Source organism: Protopterus annectens, chromosome 4.part0 (genome assembly GCF_019279795.1).
Source record: "Protopterus annectens isolate FY-2018-M chromosome 4.part0, PAN1.0, whole genome shotgun sequence".
In the NCBI taxonomy this organism is placed as follows: Eukaryota; Metazoa; Chordata; order Ceratodontiformes; family Protopteridae; genus Protopterus; species Protopterus annectens.
Window position 1 is genome coordinate 1,549,951,638 of NC_056733.1, and position 22,585 is coordinate 1,549,974,222.

The following is a 22,585-nucleotide window of genomic DNA, read 5'->3' on the forward strand; positions in this document are numbered from 1 at the left end:
ATGCTAGTCAGGTCCCAACAGTGTAAGAGTAGGAATACCTTAGTGCAAGCCTAGGAGTTAGCTGACATCATGGGGGGGTGTCAGGCATAGTGTAAGTGGATTGGAGCCCTGTGGCTTATGTTTGCTCCTAGCTAAGCACAGCTAAGCAAGGGGGTGTGGCTGAGTCTGCCTAGCACTCTTTACATTGCTTAAGTGGGTGTGCACGCAGTGCACTGGGTTTTAAAAGTTTAAAAAAAGTTAAACCAGGAAATAGCAGCTCTGTGCAAATTTGAGCACTGTGTTTGCGCGTCACACCCCTGGGCTTAAACAGGAAGGCAAAGGGAAGGGAAAACAGCAGTAGGAAGGTAATCTAGGAGAACTAGCATAGCTGGCAGGTATAATGTATCAGAATCAGCCAATTACACAGACAGCAGGCCAGCCCAGCCCAGCCCAGAACACTACTATAAACTATGCAAGCACCTTACCTTCTGTTTTTTCCCACACTGTACACAACCAGTGTAAACAAACGGGCAACTTTTAACAATCCAAACAACAAAATGATAGGGGCTGCAATCGCTATCATAAAACAACTTGTGGAAGAGGCTGAGGGTGGTGAGGATGTGAATGCTGTCGACCAACCTACAGAGAGGAGACGGAGAAGAGTGTAGAAACCCAGGGTAACCTACCAGGGGATACATGAGCTGGAAATAGTGGAGCACTATAGGGTGAACAGGGACCTTCTACAACAAATTGTTGTGCTGTGGCGGCCGCGCCTGACACACAGAACTAACAGAAGGGAACCTGTCCCAGTGGATACCAATGTATGTGTAGGCCTAGGAATACTAGCTACAGGTACCTTCCAAAGGCCAACTGGGGATATGATGGGGATCTCACAGGCATCAGCATCCAGGGTACTCCACCAGTTCCTGAATGCCATGTCAGCACATGTCGGTGAGCAATTATATTTCCTCAACACCCTTGAGGTGTTGGCCAGCAATATGCAACTGTTCTACCAAATATGGGTGCTATAGACTGCACACACATATGCATAAAAATCACTACCCGGTGAACAGGGTAAGGTCTACTTCAACTGCAAAAACTTCCCCTCCATCAACTGCCAGGTCATGTGCGATGCCCAGGGCATTGTAATGAAAGTGTGTGCTGGCTGCCCTGGAAGCTATCACGATTCCGACATCTGGCAACTGACACAGCTGTACCAGAGATTTGCCAAAGGGGACATCCCTCACAGTCACCTTGTGGGGAATGCTGGATACGCACTGGAGCCATGGCTGATGACACCCATCAGAAATGCACACACACACCCGAACAAGAACTCCATAATGAGGCACATGCACAGACCAAAATTATAGTAGAGCGTGTGTTTGGGATGCTCAAGTCATGGTTCCGGTGCCTGGACACATCTGGTGGAGCCTTGCAGTACTCACCAGCTACATGTACCCAAATTGTCATCATATGTACCATGATACACAATATGATCCTGCGGAAACATCTGCAGCAGGAACAGCACGGGGCAGGGCCAAACAACCTCCCACCATTGCCAAGACCTGCACAGGTGCAGAGTGACTTGGAGGAGGAACAATCTGAGCCTGCCCTAGTAGGCAGAATGAGGCATGCCCAGTATGCCCTGGTTTTGGCAAAGAGGCAATACATAGCACATACACTGACACAGGAGGGACCCAGGGAATAATACCCCTCTCTGACTCTCACATACAGTAAAAGGAATGCCATAGGCAGCCCTGCAGCACCACCCTCAATACTGGGACACTCACAAGGTAAGTGACTCACACATGCCAGTCATGGGGGTTCAAATACCCAACAACACTCACAGCCAGCAGGACAGGTGTAGACAAACACAAACAAAGGCTGTACTATGGGCTCTGAATGATGCCTATGGGTAACCTACCCCCCAGGCCTACACAGACAGACCACATCAGTTCAGGCAGTGGGATGTTAGTTCTGAAGGGTAGGAAGTCAGAAACTAATATGTAGGTAAGTCAAAGCTAAGATCTGTAGTACACTGGTATCTCTCGAGTCAGCATGATAGCTTAGAATACAGAATGAAATGGAGTACCTGACATACCAGTACAGTCATAGCAAATGTGTACAAGTGACAGGTGTGCCCACCACCCTATGTAGTAATGTAATAACAGTCAGGTGTGCCCCCCCAATCCTAGAAATAGTCAAGTGTGCCCCCATCCTATGTAGAAAGTAGTAACAGTCATGTGTGCCTCCCCCCAATCCTGTGTAGAAATGTAGAAATAGTCAGGTTTGCCCCCCCATCCTACGTAGAAATGTAGTAACAGTCAGGTGTGCTCCCCCAATCCTGTGTAGAAATGTAGAAATAGTCAGGTGTGCCCCCCATCCTATGTAGAAATGTAGTAACAGACAATGCCAAATGACTGACGGATACCCTTCAGAAACAGTATGCTACCTGTAGGTTTACAACACAAAGGTCTTTACTGCAGTACAAACTACCTGGACTCGATCCACACATTCAATACAGCTGGACATACTGGGCATGCTCACACACTTAAACAAATGAAGGCCATGCCTGCAAATACCAGTGGACCAGACATATCTGGCAGTAGCATATGTTAGTGCAGACACTCCTCAGTATGCACCACTCATTCTTTGCACACACCCTGGATAGGAATACAGACATATAGCTAAGGACAGTACACTATAATAAGCCAAAGGTAGATGTACATAGATGTGTAGAAGAGGGTGACTGTGACAAGGAGACATCCAGCCCTGTCCCACCCAGCACACAGCTGAAGGGCCACAACCACATGAGGTTCAGATGTCACTCACTGTAGATACTAGCCACTGGTATCTGTCAGCATAACAGATTATGTGGTGCAAGTGCTAGCTGTGCAACATGATGGTGCAAGGAAGTAGTCATCTAGCAGCTGTATACATGTACCTGTGAAATATGACCCTGTGTGTGCCCACATGTGGTGTGTCATCCTCTAGATGAATGGGTTATGGCCCATGCACACACACTGCCCTCCCCATAGCTCTACTATGACAAGCCTGCTGAGGTCATCCACTGTGAAATACACATTTGGGAGAGTTGCAGCCCAGCAATCTCTGTGGTGCATCATTTAACTGCATACTGCTGTAGTATGATAAACTACTTAGGTAAGAGTTCCCATCCCAGACATGGGAACTGTGTATGTGTGTGTGTGTGTGCGTGTGTGTGTGTGTGTGTGTGTGTGTGTGTGTGTGTGTGTGTCTGTCTGTGTAGAAAGCAATGCTTTTTAGGGTAGTCACACACCCTACAATTCAAATACTCTACTTTGGTAAGGCTGCTGATGTCATCCTCCTAGAAATACATCTCTCGGAAGGTTGTAGCCCAGTAATCTCAGTAGCGCTTCCCATAACTGCATACTGCTGTAGTGTGATAAAATAGTTAGGTAGGAGTTCTAATTCCAGACTTGGCAAGTGTGTGTGTGTGTGTGTGTGTGTGTGTGTGTGTGTGTGTGTGTGTGTGTGTGTGTGTGTCTAAAGAGCAATGCTTTTTAGGGTAGTCATACTCCCTACAATTCAAATGATCAACTTTAGTAAGGCTGCTAATGTCATCCACCTAAAAATACACCTCTGGGAAGGTTGTAGCCCAGTAATCTCCATATCTCACTCCATAACTGCTTACAGCTGTAATGTGGTAAAATAGTTAGGTAGGAATTCTAATCCCAGACTTAGCAAGTGTGTGTGCATGTACATGTGTGTGTGTGCGTGTGTAGAGAGCAATGCATTTTATGCTGGTCACACTCAGTACAATTCAAATGCCCTACTTTGGCAATCCTGCTGATGTCATTCACTGTGAAATACACCTTTGTGGAAGGGGCACTCAAGCAATTCATGTGGTGCATCCTATAACAGCATCATGCTGTAGTGTGATATAGAACTCTGGTAGAGGTTTTATTCTCACACTTGGCAGTTGTGGACATTTTGTGTGTGTGTCTATGTCTGTGTAGGGAGCAATGCATTTTAGGCTAATCACACTCAGTACAATTCAAATGCCCTACTTTGGTGATCCTGCTGATGTCATTCACTGTGAAATACACCTTTGGGGAAGGAGTACTCCAGTAATCTCCATGATGTGTCCTATAATGATGTCATGCTGTAGTGTAATATACTAGTTAGGAAGGAGTTCTAATCCCAGACATGACAGGTGTGTGTTTGTGTGTGTCTGTGTTTGTCATTCGTATCCTGTGTGGAGGTGGGTGTGAGTGTGTAACAACTGGTTCAATGTGGAGCGGGTTTTGCTAACTTCTTATATGGTGGGCCAAGTATATATCATAATGTCCAACATACAGGGATAACAGATGTGAAATAGCCGAGAGGCTGGGGTGCAAATCCATACACCTAAATGTGACATCAATGCCAGCTGAACAATGTTAGCAACCCTTGTATTACCCAGGGAACACTCTCAATCCATGTCTCATACACACACACACACACACACACACACACACACACACACACACACACACACACACACTTGCCTAGACAACAGCCACTATGTTGGTAGTACCCTGCATATTGCCCACTGATAGTAAACATGGTGTGATTGTGGTGGGCTACAGAGGGCATGGCACCCTGTCCATCAGTCCAATAGGCATGTACATGCCAACAGTGCATCTCCCCCATGTTCCCCACTGGACACCTGCAGCACTGTGGTGCCATCAAATGTGACCCACAAATGACATACCATGTGCAAAACACAAGCCCAGTATTGACAGATGCCACTGACACCAGGGAATACCAGTATATGTAGTCAACAATATCTTGAAATGTGCAATAAACATTTACGTGATGCTAGTGTGTATGAAAATGTTGATAATGAAATGGATTTGCAAGCTTTAAATTAATATAATGACTTGCTTAACAAAGGGTATAGATTGGGCTATTTTACTATGGAGGACATTAAGAAAAGGTTCGCTACAAAGGGATGTAAGATAGCCCATTTCTATTGTTTCCCTAAAGTGCATAAATGTATGTCTACCCCCCCCCCCCAGGTCGTCCCATAGTCTCAGGTAGATAATATTTTTTGAGTAAAATGGGACAATTTCTACATTATTTTTTACTTCCTAAAGTTGAAAATTTACCAACTTATGTGAGAGACGTATTTGATTTTTTGGAAAAAATTAAAACTGTAGAATGGAACAATAAAATGTTCTGGATTTCTTTAGATGTGAAAAGCCTTTATACAAATATTAGTCATAATTTCGGTTTAGAATCAGTTAGATTCTTTTTAGGTGACTGCACATTTACAGAATATATTATTAAATTACTGGAGTTTAGCCTACAGAATATTTTTTTTGAATTTTGTGGCAGATTATATAGACAAAAACAAGAAACGGCAATGAGGACATCATTTGCACCCCCTTATGCCAATGTAAGTATGTTTTTTTTCGAGCTGATATATATCTACAGGTCACAATTTTTTATAAAATACGTCAGGAAGTATTTCAGATACATTGATGATCTAATTTTCTTGTGTGAGGGTGGTAAAGAAGAGGTTAATAGTTTTATACAAGAAATTCAGAATAATAGATTTGGACTACAATTTGATGATATTAAAATAGGTAAAAATATTTCATTTTTAGATGTAGTGTTAGATATACGTGAAAAACGTCATAAAACTGTAGTCCACAGGAAATTTCCTAATGGGGTATTTTATTTCATGGCCCACAGTTGCCACCCCCCACATACAATTGAAGCTGTACCAACGGGAGAGTTTAAGAGAATCTCTAGGTTGTGCAATAATAAGGAAGATTTAGATGTAGAAATAAATAAAAGTATGGACATGTTTAAAAAGAAGGGTTTTAGTACTGATATGCTAAATAAAAGTATAGCTAAAATTTAAAATGATAAAAGCAATACTCAAGTAAGGTGTAAGCAAGGGAATGATGTGAGAGATGAAAGAACAGAGGTACTTCATCACTACTTATAGTAAGTTTAGCTCTATTATGGTGAAATTGTTGCATTTTTATTGGGGTTATGTGTCCCAGTTTAAGGAGATTAAAGAAAATATATAGGGAACACCTATTATATCATATCGAAGGGGAAGAAATCTTAAAGATTTTTTAGTTAAAACTATTTTACTCTTCCTGTGTAAAGAGTAAATAATGGTTTAATTAATCATGGAAGAAGTAGTTGTGGTAGGTGTAAAATTTGTAAATATATTACACAGAGCTTTAATAAAATGAATGTAATACAATTTCAGGTCAATGGCAGTTTTAGCTGTAATACGGAGGGTATTATTTATACCCTGAGCTGTTCTTGTCAGAAATTTTATATAGGACAGAGTAAGAGAGCTTTTAAGGTAAGACTGATGGAACACCTCTGAGATATAAAAATGACAAGCAGGAGAGTTCTGTAGCAATACATTTTAACCAAGTACATGGGGGTAACATAGAAGGTCTTAAAGCATCTATTTTAGAAAAAATAAAAGTGTATGCTGATGATGATGAATTTTTTTAAAAATGAATTGTTGGTCAAAGAATCTATTTATATTTTAAAATATAATACCATGCTTCCTAGTGGGTTGAATGCAGAAATTAATTGGAAATGTTTAATGAATTGAATAATTGTTTTATTGATTAATTAACTGGTGTATATATAGGCAGGTGTATTATCTTGTAACATTGTACTCCTTGAAGGCTATTGTAGCCAAGACGTCAGAGACATTAAAGCTATTGGTGTGGATTTCCTTGCTATTTGGTCTTTTGGTATGTTTGGATTGTGCCGCATCTTTTGTGGTTTTACAGTATTCTTCTTTTATGGCAAGTGATCCGAAAATTGATCTGCCTAGGGTTTTTCGTAACTCTAATGGAGATGGATTACAAAGTTCATTGGATAGTTTTTTTCTGCCTAATGAGGATAGTCATAATTTACAAGGTAATATTTCCAACAACTCTAATATCTCATCCAGAGACATGGCAACTAAGAACTGGGATAAATGGGAAGCAGACCACAACAAACGTTGTTATAATCATTTTGCTGCAGTTGGTCAGAAGGTTGCTTCTTCTCTCTCAGGTGAGAATAAAAAAGTATGAGAGGAATTGGTACATTTAATGTATAAAGAGACTGCTATATTTCTAAATATACAGAGTTTGCAGAGATATTTTGAATTGGATTTAACACCACATGGCCTGAGAGCTTATAGAGAACCATCTACACCGTTTGACCTGCAGAACAAGCAGAACAAACGTTTCCATCCACTATGGGTCTCTGCAGCACATAAGTGCATGAAAGAATGGATTAAAATTCTTATTGAATGAGATAAAGTGAAATAGGGTGAACTAAAAGAAAAAATAAATTCTACTTGTACATCTATTATCCATAATCTCAATCTAGAACATCTAGAGAAAGTGTTACTGGACATGAATAATAAATTAAAATGTTATGAGAACGAAATTGTGGATAGAAAAAAAGGCAAGTTCCTTAGAGATCTACTTGACTATTATAACAACAGGGCATTTCAAACATGGTCCAATCAGAGGTGAGGAGCTGGTCATGTGAAATTCAAGGAAGGACCTCAGGATAATGGCAGACATAACAACAGTTCGTTTTCGGCACCTGAGAGACTCAACTCTTCAGGGAAAATAGAGGAGAATTCTGACTTTCCCGGTTTGCTGAGATTGCAACAAAAACATTTTCAGCACACTTTTCGGAGAGAATCTGTCCCAGGGAAAGATGATTCAGCTGGGAAGAAATGACAGAGAGAATCGACATGTTACTACAATAGGGTCACATATCAGCAACAAAACCAACATAAAAAAGGTAAATGGTAGTGTTCCATTTACTGGTAATATAGACTCTTATGTGATTAATATATCAGGGTATAATTTAAATATGGTGGAGTATGTTGTTTTAAACTGTGGGTTAAAAATTGTGCCATCAGTTAAACCAAGATTATATGAGTTAAAAATTGATATTTTTAATTTAGTTGGAAAAATGCATCTTAAATTTTTTTTGATACTAAACAAAATGATCAAAGCATAAATATGGAAATAAATATTTGTTGTGATATGTCCTCTTCTGAGGACAGTTTTTATTCTTGTGAGTCAAATGAGCATGATACTAATGCTTATACATTGCTTGACACTAGTAAAGATAAATATGTTAAATCATTTATTCCACCTTTTTTGCATGAAGGGATTTGGCATTTCAATACCATGTTTAATTATGCAATGGAAAAAAGTTTTATTGAATTTAAAATGGATGATTATAATTTGACAAAGAATTAATGGAAAATGTTAAAGAATTTGAGTGATAGGCATGATATTGTGGTCAAGCCTGCTGATAAAGGCAACAAGCTGGTCATTCTAAGTAGTCAACAATATCTTGAAATGTGTAATAAACATTTAAGTGATGCTACTGTGTATGAAAAAGTTGATAATGAAATTTATTTTCAAGCTTTAAATGAATATAATGAGTTGCTTAACAAAGGATATAGATTGGGCTATTTAACTATGGAGGACATTAAGAAAAGGTTTACTACAAAGGGTTTAAGATAGCCCATTTCTACTGTCTCCTTAAAGTGCATAAATGTATGTCTAACCCCCCAGGTCATCCCATAGTCTTAGGTAGAGAATTTGTTTTGAGTAAAATGGGACAATTTCTACAATATTTTTTACTTCCTAAAGTTGAAAATTTACCAACCTATGTGAGAGACATATTTGATTTTTTGGAAAAAAAATAAAACTGTAGAATGGAACAATAAAATGTTCTGGATTTCTTTAGATGTGAAAAGCCTTTATACAAATATTAGTCGTAATTTTGGTTTAGAAGCAGTTAGATTCTTCTTAGGTGACTGCCCCGTTACAGAATATATTATTGAATTACTGGACTTTAGCCTACAGAATATATTTTTTAATTTTGTGGCAGATTATATAGACAAAAAGAAGGAACAGCAACGGGGGCATCATTTGCACCCTCTTATGCCAATTTAAGTATTTTTTTTTCGAGTCGATATATATTTACAGGTCACAATTTTTTATAAAATACACCAGGAAGTATTTCAGAAACATTGATGATCTAATTTTCTTGTGTGAGGTTGGTAAAGAAGAGGTTGATAGTTTTATACAAGAAATTCAGAATAATAGATTTGGACTACAATTTGATGATATTAAAATAGGTAAAAATATTTCATTTTTAGATGTAGTGTTAGATATAAGTGAAGAACATCTTAGAACTGTAGTCCACTGGAAATTTCCTAATGGGGTATTTTATTTCATGGCCCACAGTTGCCACCCCCCACATACAATTGAAGCTGTACCAATGGGAGAGTTTAAGAGACTCTCTAGGTTGTGTAATAATAAGGAAGATTTGGATGTAGAAATAAATAAAAGTATGGACATGTTTAAAAAGTATGGTTTTAGTACTGATATGCTAAATAAAAGTATGGCTAAAATTTTAAATGATAAAAGCAATACTCAAGTAAGGTGTAAGCAAGGGAATGATATGAGAGATGAAAGAACAAACGTACTTCACTACTACTTATAGTAAGTTTAGCCCTATTATGGTGAAATTGTTGCATTTTTATTGGGGTTATGTGTCCAGTTTAAGAAGATTAAAGAACATATAAAGGGAACACCTATTATATCATATTGAAGGGGAAGAAATCTTAAAGATTTTTTAGTTAAAACTATTTTACTCTTCCTGTGGAAAGAGTAAATAATAGTTTAATTAATCATGGAACAAGTAGTTGTGATAGGTGTAAAATTTGTAAATATATTACACAAAGCTTTAATAAAATTAATGTAATACAATTTCAGGTCAATGGCAGTTTTAGCTGTAATATGGAGGGTATTATTTATGCCCTGAGCTGTTCTTGTCAAAAATTTTATATAGGACAGAGTAAGAGAGCTTTTATGGTAAGACTGATGGAACACCTCTGGTATATAAAAAATGACAAGCAGGAGAGTTCTGTAGCAATACATTTTAACCAAGTACATGGGGGTAACATAGAAGGTCTTAAAGCATCTATTTTAGAAAAAATAAAAGTGTATGCTGATGGTGATGCATTTTTCAAAAATGAATTGTTGGTCAAAGAATCTATTTATATTTTAAAATATAAGACTATGTTTCCTAGTGGGTTGAATGCAGAAATGAATTGGAAATGTTTAATGAATTGAATAATTGTTTTATTGATTAATTAACTGGTGTATATATAGGCAGGTGTATTATCTTGTAACATTGTACTCTTGAAGAATATTAAAGCCAAGACGTCAGAGACATTAAAGCTACTGGTGTAGATTTCATGCTCTGTGGTCTTTTTGTGCATTTGGATTGTGCTGCATCTTTTGTGGTTTTACAATACTGGTATCATGTTAGCAATGTAGGTGCAGGGTCAACCTGCTGTCAATTAACAGTTCCTGCCACATGAGGCCAGGACTGGCACATCTAATGATAACATTCTGTGTACACAAAATGGGCCAGACACCCCAGGTACAGTTTCACATGTCACTGTACATGCATGTGGGAGATATGCACATCCCAGTCACTGTCCATGTCATAGACTAAGGGACACATACCTGGCAAGCAATGCACAGCATTGGCCACATGCAATAGTCTCCCAGGTGACTGGATGGTGAATGCAATACCCATGTGTGTGGGTAACTCTAGACACTACACCCGTGAGCCACATTGCAGACCATTGTCATGTGGCCTAATGCCAAGGTATACCCATCACCTAGCCTTGTATTGCTGTCTGGCACCATCGACTACAACATATCCGTGAAGCAGTGCACTCATGCATGTCAGTACTGGCACCCGTGTCTGTGTGTGTGGTGTATGATACATATGACCACATTCACAATCACTACAACCCCCATTGACATACTGAAGCATGCTGTCTGATGTCAGACACCTCCACATACCCTTTGCACATGTAACCTCAGTATGAACCCTGTGGTGCATGTGATATCTGCACATTACTGTGTTGTGGCAATCCGACTCATGATGAGTTGTATTCCTGACCCTGCCAAGTGTGTCAATGTGTGTGCATCCCTGTGAGAGTGTGGCTGTGTTGATATTGACACCTGTTTGTGCGGACAGGCATGTGTACTACACTTACCACATAGCTACCATATTCCTGTTGCAGATTTCACTCATCATCACATATATGTTCTGTGGGCTTCCCAACATGTAATCTATGTGGAGCATCCACTAACTGCATGGACATGTGATAGCACTACATAGTCATCGGAGGCTGATACCCTGTACTGGTAGGTGTGTGAGACAAACATGCTTAAGTTTTACTCACCCACCCCATCCCTTATTTTCTGTGTCTCTGTCTGCTTCTCTCACTACCTCTCTGTTGAATGTGGAGACTTACACCTGCATTGCTTAGGCAGCAGCATGTGTATTTTAAGTGGTGCTCAGGATCAGCTGATAGCCTCTGCATGAGTTGCAGCCCTCCTGTAGCTGATTTCATGTGGAACAGCTGTGGTAACATTCCCATAGCCAATTGTATGGAAACACACACCAATATCTAGGAATATCATGTTGGTGTTGGGCCTTTCATTCACTGTAAGCAGAAAGTTTATCTGTTTTTTGGCAAACAGCATATCAGATGGATTAGGGATTTACCTCTAACAACATACACTGTGGAAACAGGACAACACACAGGAGGGGGATGAGTATGACCTGACTACAGATTGTAAGTGCTGCTATACTGCATTTAGAGTAGTGTTGGTTTAACAGGGTGTGTGTGGCTATGGCTGTCCTACATGTTTTCATACCTGCCATGTCAGTGCTATGTTTATGAGGGAACACCCATCTGTAGGGTCATCTGCAGACTGGCCAGTGTGTAGTGCCTTTTGTTTTAGGCATTACCCACAGAGCACCTATCTGTGAACTGCAGAAGGTCAAGTGAGGACTGCAGTCTGTAGATGGTGACAGCTGTGAGAGTTACTGACTTCATATCCCTCATAGGACATATGTTGCAACAAACCCAGTTAGAACAGTAAATGTATGAGGTTATCACAGCAACATGTCAATATTAGCCCTGTGTATGTGCCTCCAGCCACAATCCTATCAACCTTTGTGCATATGTCATGCAGTGAGGGGTGCATATGTGCTGTACACCATAATTAATGACATCATATGTGATAACAAGCCAGTGAGATATCAGACTGCTACACATGTTATGTATAGTAGGGGTTATATCTGATGACATAATCTGGACATTCTGTGGTTGTGTGTACAGTACTGAGGTCTGTGTACTTATGATGATTGTCAGCAGTGTGTGTATTGTTAACATGTACCTTGGCCTGTGTACAGACTGTGGTAAATGTCATTGTTCTTGGTCCTGTTCTATCTGATGTTACATGCTGCTCCACTGTATGTTACCCTATCAGCTGACATGTTTGTAGAGCCATACACGCACATGTCACATACCACAGACAGGCATCGGAGCACACTGTGTAGCAGCCCTACCTCTCAACTGTAGAGATTTTTGCAGAATGTCCAGATTTTTCCCTCTGAGTTTTGGTCATTTCTTCATAACTTTTGTGATTTTCTGGCAAATCACTGGGATGATCTGAGGACTGAAGTCACTAAATAATGGCATACATTTGAGTTTCAGAATTTATATCCTTCAGAAAAATGCATGATAAGACAAATCCTGTCATTCTAGTAACTTTCTATAGTATAAGAGCAATATTTAAAATCTGTCCCTATTTGTCACCCCATTCTGTTAGGCTTTGTCCAGATTTTTTGCACTAAGAGGTTGATAGGTATGGTAGCAGCCCAATATATGTAGGGTTAGTGTATGAGTGGCATATATGAGGTTGGTGTTGAACAGATAGTCTATATACTGTAATAATATGCTAGCATACCATATTTGGCTGTGGCTGTGTTCACATTGGTTGTGGTTATGCACTTTCACACAAATGTACCGTGTATGTTATTCTGTGCTGTTTCATGCCTGTAGAGCCATTTATATATGCAGGTACATGTGCATTCCCCCATAGGAAATCTAGGCCAGTGTTGAGCCAGTCTGCCTGTAGCCTGCACAGTGCTTTGTTACATGCCTAGCAGCTTAGTGTACTTACCCAGTGAGATGTAATGTCCATATACTTGCCAGATGTACTGCCACTGGGCCAACATAACAGTCATGTATGTCAGACAGAGCAGTGGGATACTGTACAGATGTATGTCAATATCTAGTGGGTAGTATGTGGCCATGGCACTTCTGTACCAGTGGTTAGTATGTGGCAGGACAGACAAGGATGTGTGAATGCATAACCTATGGGGCACATGTATACCAGTAGCTACGTGTTATACCCATCTACATGGCTGCTAACTTCCACATTGTCAGGACTGGTCCACATGTCTTGCACTAAGGGGTTATGTGTATACCTCTGGACTGTCCAGAATGTGTCAGACTGTCCACATATTATGGTCATTATCCCTGCTGTAGTTCACAGGAGCATTACATGCTAGCAGTGGTACTGTACTATGATGTCCTTCGGATGCCTGTTAGTAGCCAATGACGCACATGTTAAAAGCAGATGCGATTTCTCACACTCACCATGTCTGTGAAGACACTCCCTATTACAGTAGCAATAGTCTACAAATATACCTGCTATACATACCTGACATCCCCTTGAACTACAAAGTTGGGACTATAGGTTCTGAGGTAGGGCTACACTCCATGTTCAGGACATATGGTGAGGATATATGTACATATGATTATCCAGATATCTATATAGATATGCACATATAAATAACATACATAGATGGATATGTATATGTACACGGCTGTACAAATAAACACCCAGATATATACATATACTTAGCAATATACATCTACACATATACAGATAGAGATACATATGTACATATAAGTATGGATATCTACATATATATTGACAGTAGTAGGTATATCAGAATAGATATGTATGCACATATATTTATTGATGTCTACATATATACCAACATAACTAGGCATATCTGTACACATAGGATGGGCATACATATATAGCTATTTATACAAATATCTATATATACATATACGTATATCTATATATACATATATCTATATATACATATATGTATATGAGAGCGCTACAGAATCCTGAAAGCACAAAATCCTGAAGACCATCAGGGGTGAGCTGCCTTAAGGTATATGGATGTACATTACCATACAATACACCTTGGTTAAATGCAGGCCTACTGCCACCTGCTATACAGACTGTTCTGTTTGTCAGTGTGCTTGTGATGGTGTCAGTTGTGCCTTGTTATGTAACAGTTACATCCCATTGTGTCAAATGAGGTATTTACCCACTAGGGGTTGTCTACAGGGTGTAGATAGAGGCTGCTGAACTATACATCTGCAATATTTACTGTTGATTGTCTGGTATCCTGTGGCACAGTCTGTCATTACTATTGTACTACCTGATGGCCTTGGCCTGGACATCAACATTTGTTAACTTTTCCAGACTACAGTATTAGTATAACTGTTTCACAGTTGCATTACTCAGTTTATGTGGATGTCCATGTCTAAACAGCTATACAACATGGCATATACAACTGTAACAGTTCAGAAGTAAAGCTTTCCCATTTATGCAAACCTGTGTGTGGTGTTATATCCTTTGATTTCTCTGTGTGTATATGTTGCAGGCAATGATTGTCATTTGTATGGCTGGCTCATACAGTTTCCAGTTGGTAAGGCGGTAACTGTAGGAAGAGTGCCTGCTCCATATTGTGTGCACCTACTACATATGTATCTTACTATACATATCTCTGCGTGTGTATGTGTAGTTACATATATATCTATATACATGTATATATATATATATATATATATATATATATATATATATATATATATATGTGTGTGTGTGTGTGTGTGTGTATCTCTGTATCTGCATATATCTGTCTGTGCATATGTATCCTAGGAATGCCCATGTCATGTCAGGTCCTGGTTATGGGATCTGCAACACTTGGTAGTGTATTGCAGGGTGGACATGTTTGGCTGGGGTGTATACTTATTTGTGCAAGACGTATATTGTCTGGGGCCTTTCAAACCCATTGACGGTGCATGTGGACATATATGTTTTTGTTATTTACCCATTGTTATCTACAGATGTATGTCCATATATATCTATATAGATATCTATCTATCTATCTGCTTAAATATAACTATGTCCGTATATACCTACATATATATATATATATATATATATATATATATATATATATATATATGTATTTGCTTACATATATATATATATATATATATATATATATATATATATAGATATATATATATATATATATATATATATATATATATATATAGATAACTTGCTGTATATATTTAGACATATAGAGGTAGACATATATATCTATAGATGTAGGCATTTGTATGTATGTATATATATCTATATATATATATATATATATATATATATATATATATATATATATATATATATATATTTCTAGATATGTTTATCTATAACTACATATATAGGATATGTTTTATCTATTTAAATATTAATATATATATATATATATATATATATATATATATATATATATATATACATACACACACACACACACACACACACACACACACACACACACATATAAATCTACATGTTAAATACATTTCCTGTACTGTTGAATGACTGGGCTGGATGATATGTTTGTGAAAACATCAGGGTTATGTACGTTTGCCATGGCTTAGTAGTAAATCATATGGTGTGCAGGGTCATGGGGTCGAGCCTTGCAAAGGCTGTTTATTTTGTTGCTGGGCAGAACAGGGGCCATTGGATACAGAGTGATCAAGGCACTTTTGAGCAGTTGTAAGCAGGTTTGCATGGGTTTGCGTGAAGGTAAGCACTGCTAACGTCCGGTTACAGTTTCTTATACTCAGTTAGCTTCTAAATTGCTTAACCAGTGTAGGCATTTCTTACCCCCATGCAAACAGGCTGAAACCCACTTACTACTGATTAAAAGTGCTTACTCCTGCTTATCCTCATGTTCATTTCTGTAAAAGAAAAGAAAAAAGAGTTGACAGTAGGGGAAATAGCTAGGGATGTGCAGGAAGGGTCTGGGGAAGTTCCATAGCTGCCCATTTCTACTACAGCAACTGCTGTGAATATACATTGAATTTGGAGGTAGATTTGGACACTCAAACCCCTGATAGAGGGGTGAGGACAACAGTAATAAGTTGTGATGCCAATTAGACCAGATTACATGTGTCCAGTGGACATGTGTGTGAAATGGTAGCTATATATGGGGCGAGATGTTTTGGGGGGAACAGATTTCCCTATTCTTTTTTCAGGTAAGAGTGGGATGTTGGGGTGGTGTAGTAGGTATATTTGGGGAGGTAGATTGGGTAGGTTAACAGACAAGACAAACAATATGCATACAGGGGCGGTATATGACACATGTGGGGGTAAATAGCTTGATGGGGAGGGGGGAGGGTTGTTGGGAAATCGGAAGCCCATGAGCCCCATAGTGGAAACAGTGGGACTGAGGTCCCCACCCATGGGTAGTCATCACTGCACCTTCACAGTGCTGATGGTGGCTGTGCTGGGGAAGAGTCGCAGAGCTAGACTGACACTCTAGGTGCAACACACAACCCTCAAGCTGATGTAGAAGATCACCAAGCTGCTGGTTGAGCTCTCTACCCAACATGACTCCGACCTGGAGATGGATGACAGGTTCCTGTCCACGCCCACTCCCAGGGGGCGGTGAGCCCTTATCCCCTGAGGTGGTTCCAACCGAAGGTGGTGCAGGACCAATGGACAGGGAGGTCCCAGTTGGGCCCCAGACATGCTGGCACCCGGTGCCACGGTCAGCTGAGGTGGGACAGGTGGGTCCACTGCTACCGGCCTTCCCAAACATGCTATAGTGTTTAGATTTCATCGTTATATGTGGGTTAGTATTAGTCAACACATTCCAGGGTTAGGTATAACTGCATGCATAGATATTCCCATTAACCCAGACACCAGCTATGGAACAGTTGCATAGCAAACAGAACACATGCATATATGGGAACACAGTGGTAATAAGAACAACATGCAACTGCATTGATGGCACCATTCCACCAATGTTGGAATATTTCATTATAGCACATGCATGGGAGAAATTAATATATTTATCAAACAATTGGACATTATCAGAACATAGGTGTCTTTACATACAAGTTGGGGTGGGTATGATGATTATTGTTGGAGATATGGTGGAGGAAGAGAAAGGTGTCAATTAACAACTAGCATATTCCTGTAGTCCACATTACTCTCCTAGTCAGTGTTGCTATCTGTACCTTACAAGTCTTACTACACTACCCTATAGCCTTAGTTTGGATAGTGATATGGCTGTCATCATCATTATACATGAACTGGTTTTACCTGCAGTATACACCTCTTAGCTGGTATACCTGTGAAGGGAATGTTTGTTAACACTAACTGTTTCTACACATACTCCCAGATTCCGGGTTGATGTTGTGCACATAGCTATCCAACTCTTTCTGCACAGACTCTGGCTATGTGTTGACCACATGCAGGTGTGCTGAGACATATCTAGAATATTGCCCTCTTCAACCTTTAGTGACCTGATACACGCATATACATGCTTTCCTACACAGTTATATTATGTAGCACAGTGTGGGTGACAGTGATCAGTGATACATCATTATTCAGAGAAACTGCAACACTCACAATTCCCTACAATACCAGAGTGAACATTACTAGTACAGGTTATTATGGACTTTATTTCTCAGCACAGTGTTCATATCCAACGTACCTGTGGAAGCAATGTTTTTTAGCACTACCTGACCGTTGCCACACAAACTTCCAGATTACACATTAGCATTATGCACATACATCTCACTCTGTTACTGTACATACTCTGGTCACAGCTTGACAACATGGGGGTGTAGATAGGGCATACTTGGCTTATTACTCTCCTAACAGTTTCGCAGGTTGCTACAGTTTGACAATCACTTGCATTCTCTGTTTGCAGGCTAAACATCTGAGATCATCCCACAGACTTACCAAGGGGACTGGCAGCAGATACGGGCCCATATACTGTACATTCTGGCCTCATCTGTATAGTTGTGGGGTATGATTCTGTATGCAGCCTACTTCCACTCCCAGGATTCAGACCATGGTTGTGTCTGCTACAGCTTAAACACACTGTCCATCACAGTTGTGGCTGCTATATAGCTATTGCTGTATATCTCCTATCTGCTTTCTGTCTTATTAATACCCTGTGCTTTTGCATTCTGACGTTGTATTACAACACTCTTCTACAGATTTCCTAGACAGTTATATGTTGTAGGACAGTGTGGGCAACAGTGATGTGTAATATCTCATTATTCAGAGCAACTACATCAGTCGCACTGCCATACAATACCAATGTAAACAGTACCAGTACTGGGTATCATTCTTGTATTTCTGGGCACAGTGTTGGTATCTGACAGACCTGTGCAAGAAATGTTTATTAGCACTACCTGAATGCTCCCACACACAGTACCAGATTCCACATTACTATTCTGCACATACATCTCACTCTGTTACCGTACACACTCTGACCACACTTGAGAAGTTGCGGTGTAGATGGGACATATGTGACTTCTTAGTCTCATAAGGTATTGGGGAGTTGCTAGTGTGCTAGCTTTGTTCTCATAGATGTGTGACAATCAGTTGTATTTCCTGTTTGCTGCCTATATGTCTGGGATCACCCCACTGATCCCCCAGGGGGACAGGTTGATAGGCAACAGATACGGGCCACTTTACTGGACATTCTGGACATATCTGTACAGTTGTGTGATATGATTCTGATTCTGTATGCAGATTTCCACCACTGGCAGGATTTGAATCATGTCTGTGTGTGCTAAAAAAACAACAGTTCACATTTCAGTTGCATGTGCTATTCGGGTTTTGTTGTCTGCATTTTCCTGTTTACTGTCTATGTGTCTCTCAGTTGTACTAAATGGCCTCTGGGGATTACATCTGTCATATAAAGGCTTTCCTACACATTCAATTTATGGTGCATGGTGTGGGTAACAGTGCTTAATACAACAGTACTATTACATGATTGCGAATCTACATTACCATATGATACCAGAGTATACTCATGCAGTCCAGCAGTTAGACATTTATTGGCAGGCTATTACAGTTTTATTGACATGCAAACGATATGAGATTCTTCCTGCCATATTCTCTAGTATATGCAGTACTTGCCTTGAACAATACAGGTTTTATACAGGCAAGTAATTTACTACTACTTTTCGTTTTATTTCCTATGACAGTAAATAGATGAGTATTACTGACCTGCCTCACGTTGCAACCCCGCCAGGTGACTGATATGGGCCTCCTGGTTCTCGACCCGCTTCATTGCAGCTGTGGGGGACATAAGAGGAATATTTAACCATACCTATCCATGATATACCTGAGCTGGCAATTATTACACACATAGTGGGGTGATACTTACACACAACTGGAACATCCCATGCCACTCTAGCCTCTTGGATCCACTCCTCCAAGAGGTCCCCCTTAGGCCGCTTCAGGTCGGCATAGTTAGGCCTGACCTCCTCACCAGTTCAGGGTATGCCAGTGGCACTGGTGAGGTCACAGGCAAGATGGGCCCGGCCTCCGCCTTATATTGGGAGCCCTGGTACTGGCCCTGCAGCAGTCTCTGATCATGGCCTTTGACAAGGAGTCCTGCCATGACGTTGGACTCCTGGATACACCAGCGCTGCACCTGAAAGCGCACACCTTACTGCCATTGTGCCTGCAAGGGGAAGCTACAACCAATTATGAGATGTATTCCCACCTCTTGGGCTTAAGTAGAGCTGATTTCCTACACTTTTCTGTGATTGGTCAGTTTTGAAAAGGCTAGTCTATGGACAAACCTGCTTACCTAGGGTTGGCATTGTTTAAAGGGGTATAACACTGGGCAAATTGAGTTAGCTGGCCTACACATTGCTTACACCTCCTAAGCCGGCCTGTGCAATGCTTAGCGTTGCTTACATTAGACTTTGCATTATAATTCCTTTTTGGCATTGAGTTATTATTCATTACACCTTATACCTATGCCTGGTATCCATGATTCATGTGTACGTCCACTTTATGGGGTCCTTGTGTTTTATTGGGGACTTCAACACTCTATTACAATTACACCTGACATCTGGACTTACTGCTGTACTCCAGTTCACGTATTTATGTTATGTATTTGGTTAAGGCATATATGTTTGTATACTGCTTCCTTTCACAGGTTCAGTTTGGTTTTACTATGGTGAAGACTTGTTTGCTGATACCTCATTTTTCTGTACTTCTGTGTTGGCTTGGTGTAACTGCTGTGACTATGGTGTATAAGGTCCTGGGTTCGAGACCTGCATGACTGTTTACTTTGTTGCTGGGCAGAACAATAGACATTGGATACAGAGTGATTAAGGCACTTTTGAGCAGTTGTAAGCGGATTTGCGAGGTTTTGCGCGAGAGTAAGCAATGCTAACCTCTGGTTACATATGCTTACAGAGAGTTAGCTTGAAAATTGCTTAACCTGTATGTGCATTGCTTACTCCCATGCAAACGACCTTGCTTACGAGTGCTAAAATATGCTTACTACTGCTTATTGGTGCTTAAACCTGCTTACTAGTGCTTTATTCATTATGACACTGACACCTCACATGTGCATTTACTGCAGTACTCCAGTTCATAAATATATATTATTTAGTGGGTTATGCAACATAAATATTAGTCATAACATGCTTTGCCATGGAAAGTGCTGCAGTGGGACTCGAACCGGAAATGCCTACTCGTAAGGAGAATGCTCTGCCCACTACACTATTGCTATGCTGCTTCATTTGCATATATCTTGATTGCTATCCTCTTCAGCCATTTAAGCTGCATTAACCATAGCTAAACTATGGGCACACCCGCACAACTATGTTAGCTTTAATCGGATTTCAAAATAGAAAAATAAAGGGTTTGTTCATTTTATTGGTGATTACTTGCTGTTATACATGAGGGGGAATGTTGGTGGGGATATGTGGACAACTATGAGTGGTCTCACTCATTTCTTACTCTTTTCTGGTGTTCTTCATTGTGGGGGTGTGTATGTTTTGTGAACTCTGCTCTCAGACATGCCCCTTGCACTCTTACACGCCCTGTGTAAAATTTAGGAGCTCAAGCAGCAATCCTCATTACTATGCGTGGTGCGCTGCAGTCCTGCTCCTAAATGGCTATCTCCATGCAGGACTAAGCAAGTCCTGCATGGAGGAATAGTAAATCTGGGAGACTATTTATGATTCATTTCAGATGCCAGCTTGCTTGCTCAATTCTTGGATTTAGCCACTGCAAATGTTAGACACATTACTGATGATTTGTGGATGGTTGCCTTTATTCTGCTGTTGCCATTTTTGTAATTGATTTTTACCCCCTACAATAACCACCAATCATAACATCCCACTCCTTAAAGTGCCAGAACCAACACATTCAAGTCTCACCTAGTAAACCACCTAACTTATCCTTATCTTTACACTATATACAACTCTGCCATAATGTCATTCATATCAACCTCTCCACACCTGAAAATCCTACTTCTATCTTCCCTCATACATATTCTTACTATATCCTATCTACTTACATTTTATGAACATCTCCACCACATAAACCTTTATTACCCAACAAAGCAAACCTCCTCAACACCATTAATTCATGCTCAAAACCATTCAAACACACCCAGCACAAAAGCCTACCTACCAGCAAAATATCACAGACTGACTCACATCAGATACTATAGGACAAAAGCTAAGAAATCTCTGTTCCTAACATGTAAACCTCTGCAACTTACACTTAGAATTCAACTCCAATCTTTAATAGATGGAGATATACATCCCAATCCAGGCCCAAATTCTATCCAGTCCAGAGCGACCCATAACACAACCCCTACTAGTACGCATCTCCTTACCAGACCTCCCAGCTCACTATTGATAGCCCATCTTAACATCAGGAGCATAAATAATAAGGTTTCCCAACTACATGCTCTCATGGATGTGCATTCATTTGATATCCTGTGTCTCACTGAAACTTGGCTCAAACCATCTATACAAGACAACAAATTCATACCACCAGGGTATAGCATCTTAAGACTAGACCGAAAAGCTAAGAAGGGAAGTGTTGTAGCTATACTATATAAATCTGGATTACAGGTGACCTCTATTGACTCTAAACCCCCTCTAACTAGTAATGAAGAAATTCTTATCTCCAAAATTCAACTCAATAACTGTAAATCCATCTATATTATTGCTGTCTACCTTCCCCACAGGGAATAACTCTAATACCCTAGAAAATATCCTAAATTGGCTTTCCACCAATTATCCACAAGAAACAATAGTACTCGGTGACTTTAATATCAACTGGAAAAGCTGTACTTCTGAACAGCCCTCTACTCATCTTAACCTACATGGGTTTACTCAAACTATTAGCTCCCCCAGAAGGACCAATAAACGCAACAACAATGAAAGCACCCTAGATTGGATTCTGATAAATAGACATCACCAAAGTTACAAAGTAGGGACTCTCCCTGAGGATATAAGTGA